General features: G+C 43.2%; 1 protein-coding gene across 1 annotated transcript in view; it reads left to right on the plus strand.

Moving 5' to 3' along the window:
* Nucleotides 1–3,562: 3,562 nt before the first annotated feature.
* Nucleotides 3,563–14,808, plus strand: part of CNTN1 (contactin 1) — a 222,663-nt gene continuing 211,417 nt past the window's right edge. Inside the window, exon 1 of the mRNA XM_088457904.1 lies at nt 3,563–3,653. The gene's annotated coding sequence lies outside the window, so the exon portion shown is untranslated. The remainder of the gene's footprint in view (nt 3,654–14,808) is intronic.

Genomic DNA, 14,808 nt, shown 5'->3' on the forward strand with positions numbered 1-14,808 from the left:
TCCTCCCCTGGCCTGCAATTAACCACTGGGATGCCGGAGCGGTTCCGTTTCTGCTGCGGTCCACTGTCCCTGGTGGTCTAGTGGCAATGCAGGACTCAGATTTCCTGGACTGTCCATACCACCACTCATAAAGAATCTTCGGGGGCTGAACAGCCCCCCTTTGCGTGGGAACACCCGACTCCGGCCGGGCACCTACGAAACTGAAGGTGCCTTGGCCGGGGGGGCAGGGTATAGGAGGGGAGCCCGGTGCATCCTGGAAGGGAAATGTTTAACTGCGTGGTGCCCGTGTTGTCCCAACCACCTATACCCCAAGGTATCCCTGTGGATCCCTAAGGACCCTGATGTAGAAAAAGTAATTGACATCAATTTAAATTTGGTTTTGCCCATTTACATTTTGGAGTAATACTTTCTATTAACATTTCTGGTGCAATTTCAAGGCAACTAAGCTCAAAATCCCATTAGTGTACAAGCTAATGGGAGTTTGAGACACTGATGGTCATACACAGCTATCTTATGCAGATGTCCCTGCTCCCACCTCTGCTTCCCCATCTTTCCTTCTCTCCTGGCTAACACTCTATTGGCGGGGCCTGCAACTGTGCACTGCACAGTCCGGCAACTAGAATACAATGTGGGTGCCTGTTGTGTTTATTTATTCACTCCAAGTTGCTTTTTTTATGAGATCTAATGGCACTAAGGGGGCATGGGGAGGAGTGTGATGGCACAAAAGGGGCATTGGGAAGAGTACAGTGGCACAAAAGGGGCATGGTGAGAAGTGTGATGGCACATAAGGGATAGGTGGAGTGACTGTTAGCAACTATGAGGAATCTCACCCAGGTGTGTTACCCATCCTCATCCCCACCTCAGCCTTCTCAACTTTTTAAAAAATATAGGAAGACCAGATAAGCAGGGAGACAAAGGGGTATATTTACTAAGGTGCGGGTTTTTAGAAGTGGCTTTGTTGCCCATAGCAACCAATCAGATTCTATTTAACATTTATCTAGCACCTTCTAGAAGGTAATAGCTAGAATCTGATTGGTTGCTATGGGCAACAAAACCACTTCTAAAAACCCGCACCTTAGTAAATATACCCCAAATCGTCCAATATATCATCTAGTGTGTACCCAGCTGTAGATTTGACAAAAGGTTTTCTTTTTCATGCAGTTTATATTATTATGCTTTACTTAAAAAATATACCAGCAGATTTTAGCCTGACAGAAATGCAATGACATTAGACATAAGTTAAAAATGTGAAGAATTATTCTCTAATCAGGTACTCAAAAAAAAGGAGTGGGATAAATTCCTTATTTCAATTGATGTAATGGTCATTCTTCACTTCAGGAAACTGTCCATTAGAAGACATTTTAAATTAAATTGTAGCTGTCCAGAATTCATCAGTCTCTCATAGTTTCGTAATGGGAATAATTATACAAGAACAGTTATGCAGTAATATTTTTAGTTATTAGAAACTATGTAATGTATAGATAGAACCCCGGCCCTGTTTATATTCCCATTAATTAATCAAATGCTGTCAAAGGTTGTGCTAACTACATTGAAGTGCCAAAAGTCACGGGATAGATGCTTAGTAATGTGTAGGACCTCCTTTAGCCTGGTGAAGTGCAGCAACTTAACGTGGCATCGATTCTACAAGTGGATGGAAGACCTCTGTAGAGATGCTGACCCATGCCATCTGGATAGCTTCACACAGCTCCCTGGTGCAGGATCTTGGGTGCGAATGGACTTCACCACGTCCCATACAGATATGCCCAGCTACATCCTTGCCTGTAGCGCAGCGAATTGCACCATATGTGGCGCGAGACGGACTCCCGCAATTGGAGACGCGCATTTGCGTCTCCATAGGAATGAATGGGACATGTACTCCGGCGATTGGAGACGCGCATTTTCGTATCCATATAAATGAATGGGAGACGCACTCCCATGATCATGACGCGCGATAACGTATCGCGGCGCATAGCGTGATGTACGCGCACTTTTGTGGCGCAATCAGCCACAATTAACTTGGACGCATCTGTAAATGATCGATTGAGTTCATGTCGGGCGAACGTGGTGGCCACACCATGCGTCGGAACTCTCCAGAATGCTCCTTGAACCAATTTTGGACCACTTGGGCCCGATGACATGGTGCATTATCCTGCCTGAAATAACTGGAACCTTGACTCATGGGACCAGGCCACATGTTGCCAGTCTTCCAAGTTCCAAATAGTGATGTCACAAGATCAGGTAAGGGTGCCGTGGTGTCGTAGTGGCGCTCTGGTGGATCTTCTGCTTTCATATTCAATGGACGCTAAAGAACACTGCACTGATCTGCTGAATATGTGTCTGGTACCTTCTGCATTGAATATGGATGTGATTTGAGAAATTGTCGCTTGTGTGTTACCGCGGACAATTCTGCCAGATGCCACTGGTCACGATCATTAGGCACCCATGGTCGGCCATAGCACTGTTGATGGTGGGTGGTAATGCCTCCCATGAGGTGACACCAAAGACAGAGGAATGTAAAATGTCTGCACAATTTCTGAAATGGAATGTCCCATCCGTCAGGCACCCACTCTCATGTCCCGTTCGAACTCCGAATTCACGTTGCTTTGCCATGAGCAGCCCAGCCAGGGGTGATGTGAAAAAAATGCTGATTCTCTAGGGTGCTGTGATTCAAGAAAGTTTGGGAACCACTGGCTTACTGTATGAATGGAGAAGTGGAAAGATAGGGTGGTCAGAAACAGGATATCTTTATGCAAAAATACAAAAATACATATATATGGCTGTTAGAAGGCGTACTGTATATTTTGCACCTGTAAGAAGACATGTGTAAATTACTCCTGATGATGACTACTTGGTGTACATCAGATGCATATGCTGCAAATGCTAAGCCAGACAGAGAGCAACATCTCTGCATATCGGCAGGATATTATTTTTTGTGTCAATTTTTTAATTTACACCCATTTTGCAAACAACTGTACTCCTTTATTAGCAACGACCATGCAGAAAATCATACCTGTGTGAACATTTAAAAATATGCTGAATTAGGTACTTTAATTGGGAAAATAACCAATAGTATAAAGAGAAAACAGTTACTTCCCCTACGGCATGCACTAGTTTCCCTGTCACCCCACCCGGCACCATGAAGCCGCTTCCTCCTGATACTGTATCTCCTTAGAAACCGCGACTCCTCTCCTCTGTGCTTGTCTTGTCTATCCCACGGTCCCACCCCCGTGCTGTGGCCATGCCAGCTCATTATTAGGAGTAACGAGGACTCGCAGCAGTCACAGCCTAGTGCCCCTGTACGAGCTGTGAGCGCCCCTTGTGGCCGCATTGTGAAATGCACCATGTGAGCACCTCTGGTCCATGAGCGCTGGGACTGCGGACACACTGCAGCTGCCGCTGCCAGCATCCATTGCAGCGCTCCTCAGGCCGCCGCCGTCTTGGAATGACATCATTCTCAACCAATCACTGATCGCCGCCTCTACCCCGAGCCGTCTGCCCTTCCTCGGCCCCCCCAATCGCAGCACGGGGAGGGCGCAGAGCCGCAGAGAGGGCTGGCTGGGCTGGGACTGCGGGCACACAGAAGCAAAGCAGGGGGAGGGGGCTTCTTCCAGGTGATCGGAGCACAAGTGACAGTCCGGTGCTGCAGCGCGAAGGTAGGACCCATTCCTCCAGCACCTTGGCATGGCTGAGTGTCTCCGTTATATTACAGACAGGGAGGGGGAGGTTGCGTCTCAGGGTCCATTAGATGTGTCCAAGGGCAGATGTATTAGAGGGGAGATGGGGAAGACATGGCTGGTACTGTGTGGTGCCTATGGCTAATGAGCGTGCATCAGTCGCTGCTGCTGCTAAGGGGGGAGAGAGCTGCTAGCTATGTGTGCAGTGCTGTGACCAGCATCCTAATGCGCCGCATCGCAGCTTTCATCTCAGCGGCTACATATAACCTACATGCCATTAACCCCCGCCGGGCTGGTCACCAAATTCATCTGTACACATATTTAATGGATGATTCTGCTCAGGGTATATAGACGATCATTGCATTCCAATTACTTTGGGCTATGTATAAATACTGTAAAATACTAGATATGTCATATGATGGGAATTAGTGGTGTCCTCTACCCATCAGGCTAGTATCTAATTCACGTGTCATAGCTCAGTTTTATTACCCCTGGGGGCCCTGCCAGCAGCAGAGGGAAATCTTCATCATACAGTATCTATGACTGGCAGCTGTGTCGCTACATGTCATCCCTATACATGTCTGTGTACATAGCGAATCCCTGGCTACATGTAAGAGCGCTGCTGCTGATGGATGTAGGGGGTCCATGTAGCCATGATCCCAGTGCTGTACTGGGAGTGATGGATGTGGCCGCGGATCAGCCAGCATCACATCTAATCAGTGCTGGCTTTCCCCTAAGAAGATTAATTCTCTGCCCAGGGTCTCATCTAGCTGCAAGGGTCCTAAATCCTTGACATCGTATTTAATTTTCATTAATAAGACATATCTGAAATGTGGATCTTCTGCTTAAAGCAACTTGGTAACCTTACTAAGATGAGCACATACTGATAAGAGTTAATATGTCTGAAGAAAGAACATCTCCTTTGGTGGCACAAGGCTTATACTGTATCTCTTTAGAAGCGGATACATACATGTCATCCTTATAATAATATAGTAGAAGAAATGCAGATTGCTGGTTATTGTGTAGGATAATGGCTGTAATACATACTGTAGCTCAATGGTTCCCCAAACACTGTCACATTGTAATGTGTGTGGCTTCTTTACACTGTGTTGTATCTTCTCCTAGCATCTGCTCCATTCTGAGACCTTGGAAAAAGACTGCTGAAAGGCCTTTCTCTATTGCTGGACATGTAACCTGATCATTAGATGTACTGTATATGCTGATGTCTAGTACTGTCTCTGCAATGTCATGATCTGTAATTCCCACTGGTTGCAGTAACACCTGCTGGTGAGAAAAGACATTCTGTGGGGAATCAGTTGCTACTATTAAAATATTAACCCCATAATCTCACATTAACCAGTGTTGCATGGTGGTTTATTTCACTTGATGAAAGGGCACCTCTTCCCAGCTCTTGGTAAAGGGCAGTCACTCTCTCTTCTTAGCACAGAGCTTAATGGAATATTGCAATACCATTTTCTTTTGTATATTACTGTGTTAGGGTTGTGGTAGTCAGAAATAAAGATGATGGCAAAATCACGGCTTTAATGATTAATATAATTTTTTTTCTAGGTGTATTTTAAATAATTGACTATGCAGCCACAAATGCCATCACAAAACACTCCTTCCAACATTTGACAGGATTCCACCCCTTTCTGCTCTGTTGCCATTATTCCCTGCTCGTTTGAAAGAGATCAGAGCAAAATGTGCCTGTATGTAGGTTTATACTTTAGCAAAAGAAATTCAGCTGCACACAAATTAGCAACTTCATTTACATGTATGTAATATATGCAGCCTATGTTAAAATGATTTAATCTTTACAATTAATTTAGTTTTTATTGTATTGAGGAAATTAAATCTTGGCATCATACATTAGGTTTCATCTATTTTTATTATTGATATTTTCTGTAAGTTAGATAGACCAATATATATATATATATATATATATATATATATATATATATATATATATATATATATATATCTCAGTCATACAGCAAAATGCACTTAATAACTAAAATAATAAACTATATAACAGAAAATACATAGAGGTATGATAGATACAAAATATGTCATAGGTTTGGACCATGGACATGTTTTGAGTGCCTCCCAAATCTGTACAAACCTTCATGTAGTTCCCATTATAGTGGCAACACAAAGCGACCACAGAAACTCTGTTCGGTACAAATCTATATAGAGGATACAGGGGCAAACACAGGATTTACAGAGGGAGATTTATTAATGCTTGAATATGGAAGCTTATTTCACCAGGACCTGTATCATATACTGCAATACATTTTCTGATATTGTCATGGTGGAGGTAACAAAATAATATGCTTAAAAATCAGCTTTATATATTGAATAAAGATTTTCTTTATTCAAGTTTTATATAATTATGAGTTACTCTATTTGAATAAATGTAATCTGCATGTGCACTTTTGCTGATATCAGATTTGTGTGCAGGGAGGTGGTCCTGGGCAACTGGAAACTCCCTGAAGTGTATGCCTATAAATCCTATATAGATGGAATGATGGGAATAAAGGAGACAAAAATACATAGAAAGACAGAAAGAAAGGGACAGATACCCAAAATGCACAGACAGTGATACATAAATACTAGAGGTACAGAAGTGAACAGACATGGGGAGACAGAGAGAGACAATCAGACAGACATACATCCATACACGGGAAGAAAGAAGGGAAGGAAGAAAGAAAGAAAGGAACAGAAACACTGGAATGTGAGAGAGAGAGAGAGAGAGAGAGAGAGAGAGAGAGAGAGAGAGAGATGCACATAATACGTACCTATATACATGCTCCCTTGCATATTTGCTCAGGATGTGTATTGACATGCTATTGATCTGTGACAGAGCATTCCATTCTGTGGCAAGTATGATTCATCAAAGCATGTTCCAGATCTAATTAGCAGAGTCAGCACCTCTCACAGACCTTTATATGAATTGTCCTATCCCAGCAAATACCTTTACCACCTTTATGGAAAACACAGGGCCAGCGTGTAATAGGAAGTGGCAGTTGGATTCAGAGGGAGGCAGTTTCACTTGCTACCAGCAATGGACCAATGCAAGTAGCAGGGTGCGTCCTGGCATTTACAAGTTGTTATTTCAGTGGTAAAGTGTTGTCCAGAAGTGTGCAATATCTGGGAGTGGACCCTAGTGTTTGTACCACAGTGACGATCTTTGCCATTTGAAGTCACTGGTTGTCTCCAGATGGCCTCTGCAGCCACCTCAGTAGCTTTTGTCTGTGCTTCCTGTTACTGAATATCACAAATCTTCATCCGTTAGAGATTCACCTTAGATCACTTGTGGAGTTTTATGAATTCAAGTGTGTCTGCTGATACTAATATGCCGCTAGTTAGATTGTAATTTGTCAGATGTCTGTATTTTGTTTTCATTTGGGAATGTGGTGTGATGCACATCATTTTATTATAATGTTGTGTAGGTTGTCATACAACACCTAACTCCTTTTACTTTGTCTCTAATCATTTTCTCATTGTACCAGCTCCTGTTACTTCCCCATATAACTTTTTCTTCTTATTAGTTTCAGTATCCTCTCTCTGTTTTTGCTCTTCTATTCTGCTTTTGTTTTGCCATCTGGTAGGAAGTCAACATCTGTTCTCAATCTAATTCCCCTTATTCATTTGCCAGTTGCCATGTTTTGGTAATTTTAAAATAGGGAGTTTATACTGCCCATCGTAGGCTAATAGATGCTGCTGCAATACTTAGCCCTTCCAATCCAAATAACTTTTTTGTTTGTGCCCTCAAAATGGACTGTGCAAGGTAAGGCTAGGTATGCATCAGAATGACATATATCCCTGCCAACCCGATGCCCGTTGGAAGGATATATCGGGTGGCTGTACACATTGCACGATCCGGTGTACGACCGCACGATTTACCCTTCCATCCCGCATTCACCTGCATGCCGTCGTCAGCGTGTTTGGCCCATCTGACATGCAGCACATCAGACGGGATGCCCCCTCTGACTATGTGAACCATATGTCGTTCCAATTTGCCTGAAAATGCCATATCACCCAATATATCACCTAATGTGTATCCAGCCTAACATTAAGTAGTAATTAAGGAAGGTAAAACTGCAGGTAATTTTGATATTTGCCATTTAACCAGTTTAACCAGGTTTAGAACCCAGCAGTGTTTATTTTCAAATTCAAACACAAGTCCAAAAGAAATTGTACATTGCCCTGGTGCCTGGTATCAGTAGGTCCCATGTTCTAATGCAGTAGGTCCCATGTTAGAATGCGTTTATTACATAGTTGTTGAAGCCACACAGCCGAGCATACTGAAAGTGCCATTTTATCTGCTTTTGAGTGGTGGCCACCATTTTCTACTGATGCAAAGGCAATTTCCTATAGTTCATGTAACACCTTGTACAGGATCCAGTAAAGTGGAAGATAACTTTATATGGCAGCAACATAAATACTCTGTACCATAACTAGGGTAGTGCGACCAGTGCCATGGCACAGGGCACCGCAGGGCAGAGGGCGCTGTTTGGGCCTGTCAATTTTCCTGTGATTTATCATTCTCACTTGTAGCTTCCTCCCCTTTTATCCCCATCATCTCCTGGCCCTCCCCTATCTCTTCCCTGGCCATTCCCCATGAGGCCATGGCCCTTTTTTTAAGGTGCACTATCTTATGTCCATATTTAAAAAATGGGGGGGGGCTAATGCTCTCTCTGGCACAGGGCACCAAAAAGTCTAGTTACAGCTCTGTAAATACTTCATACATTGTAGCACTGCATGCAAAGGAAAAGGGGGAGGATGACTGACCATTTTCAATATAACAATTGCAGAGGAAATATTTACATCACAATGAAAATAATAAAGAGGTTTAAAAATGTCTGTTATAGAGACCCTATTATATAATTGTGCCCTAGTATCCTGAGTAAAATGTTCCATAGCGTGTCCGATTCCTGCTGGAGATGCCACCGGGAACAGGGCACGCCTCTGCATATTTGCTGGCAATGCTGTAACCTTGTCCGGGACTGGGCATAAGTTTTAATGCTCACTAAGGGTATACTGTACTAGGGCTGGACGTTCTAGCTGTCCTTAGCTATTGAATATCACAGATGTTTCGATCTCCCAATTTCCAAAATAGTTCCTTAAAACATCTTAATAAGTGGCCAAGGCAGTAATACCATATAAGTGGAAGCCAACATCACCCCATTGATAAAAGATGGGTTTCACTGAATGTAATTTGTCAGCGAAAATGCAGGCATGACGAGACCATTTTGGGGCATGTCACATCCTGTGTTTGCGACCACATATGCAAGAACTATGGCTCCGGCGACTCAGTTACCGCAGCAGTTGTGTGCAACCATAGTTACTCAGGACTGCTAACATCGATTGATTTGTGACCGACGCTGCATGTATACAGATGCTTGGATTTGCAAAGATGCTGGTGGGCGTCTCACTACATATTCCAGCGACTACAACATTTGCATATTTTTGCATAGTAGCTGCGTATGGGATCGCAGCTGCAGTTGCAGTAGCGTAGTGAATCAGGCCCTATGCACGATCTGACGATGACCTATTTATATAGATGTAAGAAATTCTCTGCAACTTGGTGTTCTTAGTTATTGTTTAAAGAGACAGACAGCTTTGTTAAATGGTTTGTACTTACCCTACTTTGTGAAACACATTGGGCCTGATTCTGAGTCGCACACTAAGTACTGTGCATGCGTCCCCATTGTGCTCGTACAGAGTCGCAGTTGTTATTTCAGACGCACACACTGAGAAATACATTGAAAATGTATTGGGCATTCCTTGGCAGTGACAGTGGGCGTCTCAGTCCCTGCACACTAATATGTACTGGTGTAGACAAAAGAAAAGGGCTTTGTAGCGGCATTTGTATAAAATGGCAGACGTGTGACCGGCAAAAGATGCAGCCACCCCATTGTGAGCAATCCCGCTACAATGGGGACAATTACACAAACAGTGAGACATGGGGCTTTGCTCTTAAGAGCCTGGGACTGGGGAGCTCCTAGAAGCTGATTCATTTCAAAAGGAAGGAGGAGGTGGATTCAGGAGATAAGGGGGCATTTTGTACTGTAGCACAGGGATGCGTTTAAGATACCACCGCCCAGAATGCCAGCTGTCAGAATCCAGACGCTGGAAACTCAACCAGGGACTAAAGATAGGCGTCTAAATACCAATGCCTATCTTTAGCCCCACGCCGAAATCCCGATGCCCGACTTCCCGAATGAGGGTAACCCGGAGCTTTCTAGCTGTTCGCAGTGAGGGAAAGAGGATTAGATATAGGCACCCACGGGGGGACTTAGGCTAGGGGAAGGGGGGGTTAGGGTTAGGCACCACTGGGGGGAGGTTAGGGTTAGGCACCTCTTGTGGAGGGTTAGGTTTAGGGTGCAGAAAGGGGGGGTTAGGGTTAAGCCCCACTGGGGGGAGGTTAGGGCTAGGCACCACTTGGGGAGTTTAGGGTTAGGCACCACTAAGGGATGGTTAGTGATAGGGGGGGGAGAGGGGAGGGTTAGGATACTTACCAGCCCTAGTCGGGATCTTCACTGTTCTGGCTCCGGCATCGGTATGTGGTCCACGGGGAATAGATCCGGCGGCATTACATACCGATTCCGTAGCACCTATAGCATAGTTACTGCAGGAGCTGAGAGAGCACACCCTCCAGAGTCTCCTCTTTTTTCTGCTTAGATTGGTAGCTGAGGATATCTTTACTAATTGGCAGGAGCACGTCCTGTGGGACTCAGAAATGTATTTTCTTTCGAGTCCCCAGCCATAGCTTCGGTTAAAATATACACTATAGCATGTAAGTGCAAACACTGCTTTTATTAGTTGAGGTGTACATTGTGCAACAGCACTTTACTGGGTTGAATCAACTATACGCTACACTTACAGTACTGCCGAAGTTGTGGATTTTTTGGGTATTTTGCGTACAAAAATCTACGACTCTGTGGCGAGATTGGGTCGCGATGAAAGCGAGTTGCAAGGCCGTTGGCAGCATTTCCAAGCCATTACAATGGCAACTTGCATCTCTAGAGTCTAATTGAAATAAACTCTATGCTTGGGGGTCAGAGTGAATTTAAGCTGTGTGTGCTGTACACACAGAGGTCTATTTACTAATACATGGCAAAAGTGCTAGTTTCTATTGTCGCTTATTGCAACTACTGTATATAAAATCACCCTTTGCAATATTATATTATTAAACTCATCGCATAGCAGCTGCGCAGTACTCAGCTGCCTCAATGCTACTGACCCCAAACAATTATAGCCATGCTTGCCTACTTTTGAAAAGGCATTTCAGGGAGATTGTGAAAGCAGCATCTATGAGCACAGCGGTAAAGTGGGCGTGTACTGATACATCTTGAGAGGCGTGCTATAAAACTGACTTCCATCCACATGTAAACAAGCCCCAAAGAAATTAGTAAGATCTACTTGTTAATGAAATCACACTGATACTTTTCAGGGCTTGCTCATATATTGTGTTTTACAAGGGGTTCCATATACGTGTTCGAAATAAATATTATGTGAAAATTAACGATGTCCGCTGACCCCCATGTTTTGGTTTTGAAGCTGGATTAATCATTATTTTTTGGTTTTGGATTTGCAAAACCACCCTTAAGTGTGGTTAAAAAGTTTTTTAAAACAGCTAAAATCATGTAATTTATGCAATCCAAAACCCCAAATTTTGATTTAAAACCTGAATTACGCACCACAAAAAGATCAGAACTGCAACTCAGGAGGTCAGAACCGTGACTTGGATTTACCCGGATTCATGAAATTTGGGTGGATTCGGATTTCTGGAAAACCGAACCGCACATCTTTAATGAAAATGCATGTAGCCATAGGGATCATTGGGGTCTATTTACTAAGCAGTGTTAGGAGACAGAGTGAAAAGTGATAAGGTGCCATTTTTCAAACTCAGCCTGTGAGATGACAGTTGGGAGCTGATTGGCTGGCACCTTATCACTTTTCACTCTGTCTCCTAACACTGCTTAGTAATTAGACCCCATTGTGCCATATAGCCAATGCAGGGAAATGGCACTGATGAGCCCATTTGAATGTATATGTCTCTGAATTTTTTTCCCAAGTATATAACAGCTTCCTAATGGGGGTAAGGTGCAATCTGGGAGATTATTAGACAGGGAGACAGGGAGATTGCTACTATGTCAGGGAGTCTTTCTGACAATCAGGGAGAGTTGGCAAGTATGAGTTATAGTTAACTTACATTTTTTTTGAAAATCAGAGGAGAAAAGTAAAAGTAGATCTAAATCATATTTTTTCAATTGATATTATTCTGCTATAGCAGCATCGCAATCCTTGTGAAATAGGTTTTGAATGGAAAATCCCTAATTGGCGAGGCCTGTCAAATCTTGCCACCATTAGGTACTACTGCTGGAGAAGCTCTGTCTGTGAAGAAAAGACATGTTTGCATAGGAGCTTTTTGCCTTTTAATAAATAGAGCCCACAGTCTGAATGATAATGACCAGACCAGCAGACATTACTTTTATAAATATGTTAAATATAAATAATGAATGCAAAGTACAGTCATCAATAGATGTGTTATGTACTAGACAGTGGGCAACAAAATGAATAACTAGTGTACTAGTAATAACAGTTCTGGTACACCAAATAAATTTGTATACATTTAAGCAGCTGTTTTTATTATTTGCTGGTCCAGTCCTCCTAATCGTCTCTAGGTAACCAGATGGAAGATCGACAGTCAATAGATCGATAGTCAATAGGTCGACACTGGGGGGAAGGGTTAGGATTAGGGTTAAATTACAAAAAATGTGTGTGTCGACTAACCTTTTAAACTTTTAACCCCGTTGATCTTCAGCACTATCAACCATTTGTCAGTGGACCTTTTGTCCCTGTAGAACTTTTGACCATGTCAACCAATTGCCTGTCGACCATCTACTGATGACCTATTGACTGTTGATCTAGACACTGTCGATCTATTGTACCAAACCTCTTCTAAAGACCTACCCAAATAACACGACAGAGCAGTATGAACTGGCTGCTCATGCCGTCCCAGCTATGTTAATATAAACAATAAATTTTGCAAACTGCAAACTTAACGGACATTAATAATAATTATAATAATAATCATTTGATTTATATAGTGCTTTTCTCCTAAAGGACTCAAAGTGCTTTAGATTTGCCTTTACAGTACAAAATACAAAATAAGCTTAAACAAGGGTCATTAGTGAAATGCTTGGGTGAAGAGGTAAGTTTTGAGTCTATTATTGAAGGATTCTAAAGTGGAGGCCTCTCGAACTGTGCGGGGGAAGTGAGTTCCATAAGGTTGGAGCCCCAATACTGAAAGCTCGACCCCCAGACAAATTCCTGGAGAGTCTACGTACTGTCAATGGATCGCAGTAATCGAGTGGGATGGTAAGGAATCAGAAGCTGCTTTAGGTACCTTGGGCCATGGTCATGTAGGGCTTTGTAAATTAGTAATCCAATCTTGAAAACAATTCCCATCTGACAGGCAGCCAGTGAAGGGAGTAGAGAGTGGGTGTTATGTGGCTGGAACGGGGCTGGTTGGTTAATAGCCTGCAGCGGCGTTTTGTACCATCTGCAAGCGGTGAAATTCTTTTGCTGGGAGTCCAAGGTAGAGGGCGTTGCAGTAGTCTAGGCGTGATGATATAAATGCATGTATGACTTTAGGCAGATCTTCTGAGGGAATTAAGTGCTTGATTCTGGCTATGTTCCTCAGATGAAAGAATGAGGATTTGATTGTGGCTGATACCTGCTGTTTAAGTGTCAAGCCACTATCCAGGACAACACCAAGATTCTGCACATGTTCAGTGTTTTGTAATTCTGATCCACCAAGCGTAAGTCCTGTTGGTTGGCTATGCTGTAGCCATGACTTGTGACCTATCATAAGGACCTCTGTTTTATCAGGGTTCAGTCGCAGCCAACTAGCACTCATCCACTCCTGAAGCTCAGCTAGGCAGCCATTTAGTGTTGTTATGGGGTTCTTTGTACCTGGAGCAAAGGACAGGTACAGTTGTGTATCATCTGCATAGCATTGGTAGACTAGGCCGTGACGTCTGATTATTTCACCCAGTGCTTCTATGTATACTGCAAAAAGCATGGGAGATAGTATAGAACCCTGTGGGACACCTCATGGAAGTGGCACTTGTGATGAAGAGTTTACTCCAGAAGAAACTCTCTGTGACCTGCCGGTCAGAAATGATTTGAACCAGCTAAGGACTGTGCCATCCAGTCCACAGAAATTTTTCAGGCTCTCAATTACAATCCCATGGTCCACAGTATCAAATGCTGATGAGAGATCCAGAAGGATTAAGATTAAACAATCACCTCTGTCTCTTGCCATCAGAAGGTCATTAAGCACACATACCAGAGCTGCTTCAGTGCTATGTCTTCTCCTGAATCCTGACTGGAATGGATCATAAATATCATGAGTAGACAGGCGGATTTCCAGTTGTATTGCCACCACTTTCTCAATGACCTTTCCTAGAAAAGGAATGTTTTATACTGGTCTATAGTTGGTCATGCAGTCGGGGTCTAAATTAGACTTTTTAAGACGTGGTCTAACAATTGCTTCCTTTAGTGGTTCTGGAAAAATGCCTGTTTGCAAAGAGCATTGAACTATTTTTGCAATTACAGGGCCAATCATTTCCATACACCCTATGAGAAAGTTGGTTGAGGCAGGGTCCAGATCACAGGTGGTGGGTCGCAATGTCTTTTACCTCCATTATGTCAAAGCTGTTCCAGGGAGACAGGTGACTTACCTTGGCAGGCTTGGTAGTTTGGCAATCCTTTGATGGCACTGTGGGGATTCCAGCCCGGATGGAGGATACTTTATCTGCAAAGAATTTTGCAAACTCATTGCATCTTGACTGGGAGAGGGTTTCATTAAGATGCAGGCATGCTGGTTTGCAAAGCATCTCCACTGTAAGGAAAAGCTGAGCTGGCCTATTGTTTGCTGCCTTGATCTCATTTGAAAGGAACTCTGTTTTCTTACGAGTGATTGCTGATTGATATTCTCCAATATGTTTGATTAGTGTCAACTTAAAAGCAAGACTCAGAGCTTGCATTACCGGAACTTAGCACCTTTGTGAAATACTTTTTGTTCATGTTGTGCAGTGAAACATGATCCACACAAATG

The sequence above is a fragment of the Taudactylus pleione genome, unplaced genomic scaffold, assembly GCF_031769625.1.
Source record: "Taudactylus pleione unplaced genomic scaffold, aTauple2 ptg000041l, whole genome shotgun sequence".
Lineage (NCBI taxonomy): Eukaryota > Metazoa > Chordata > Amphibia > Anura > Myobatrachidae > Taudactylus > Taudactylus pleione.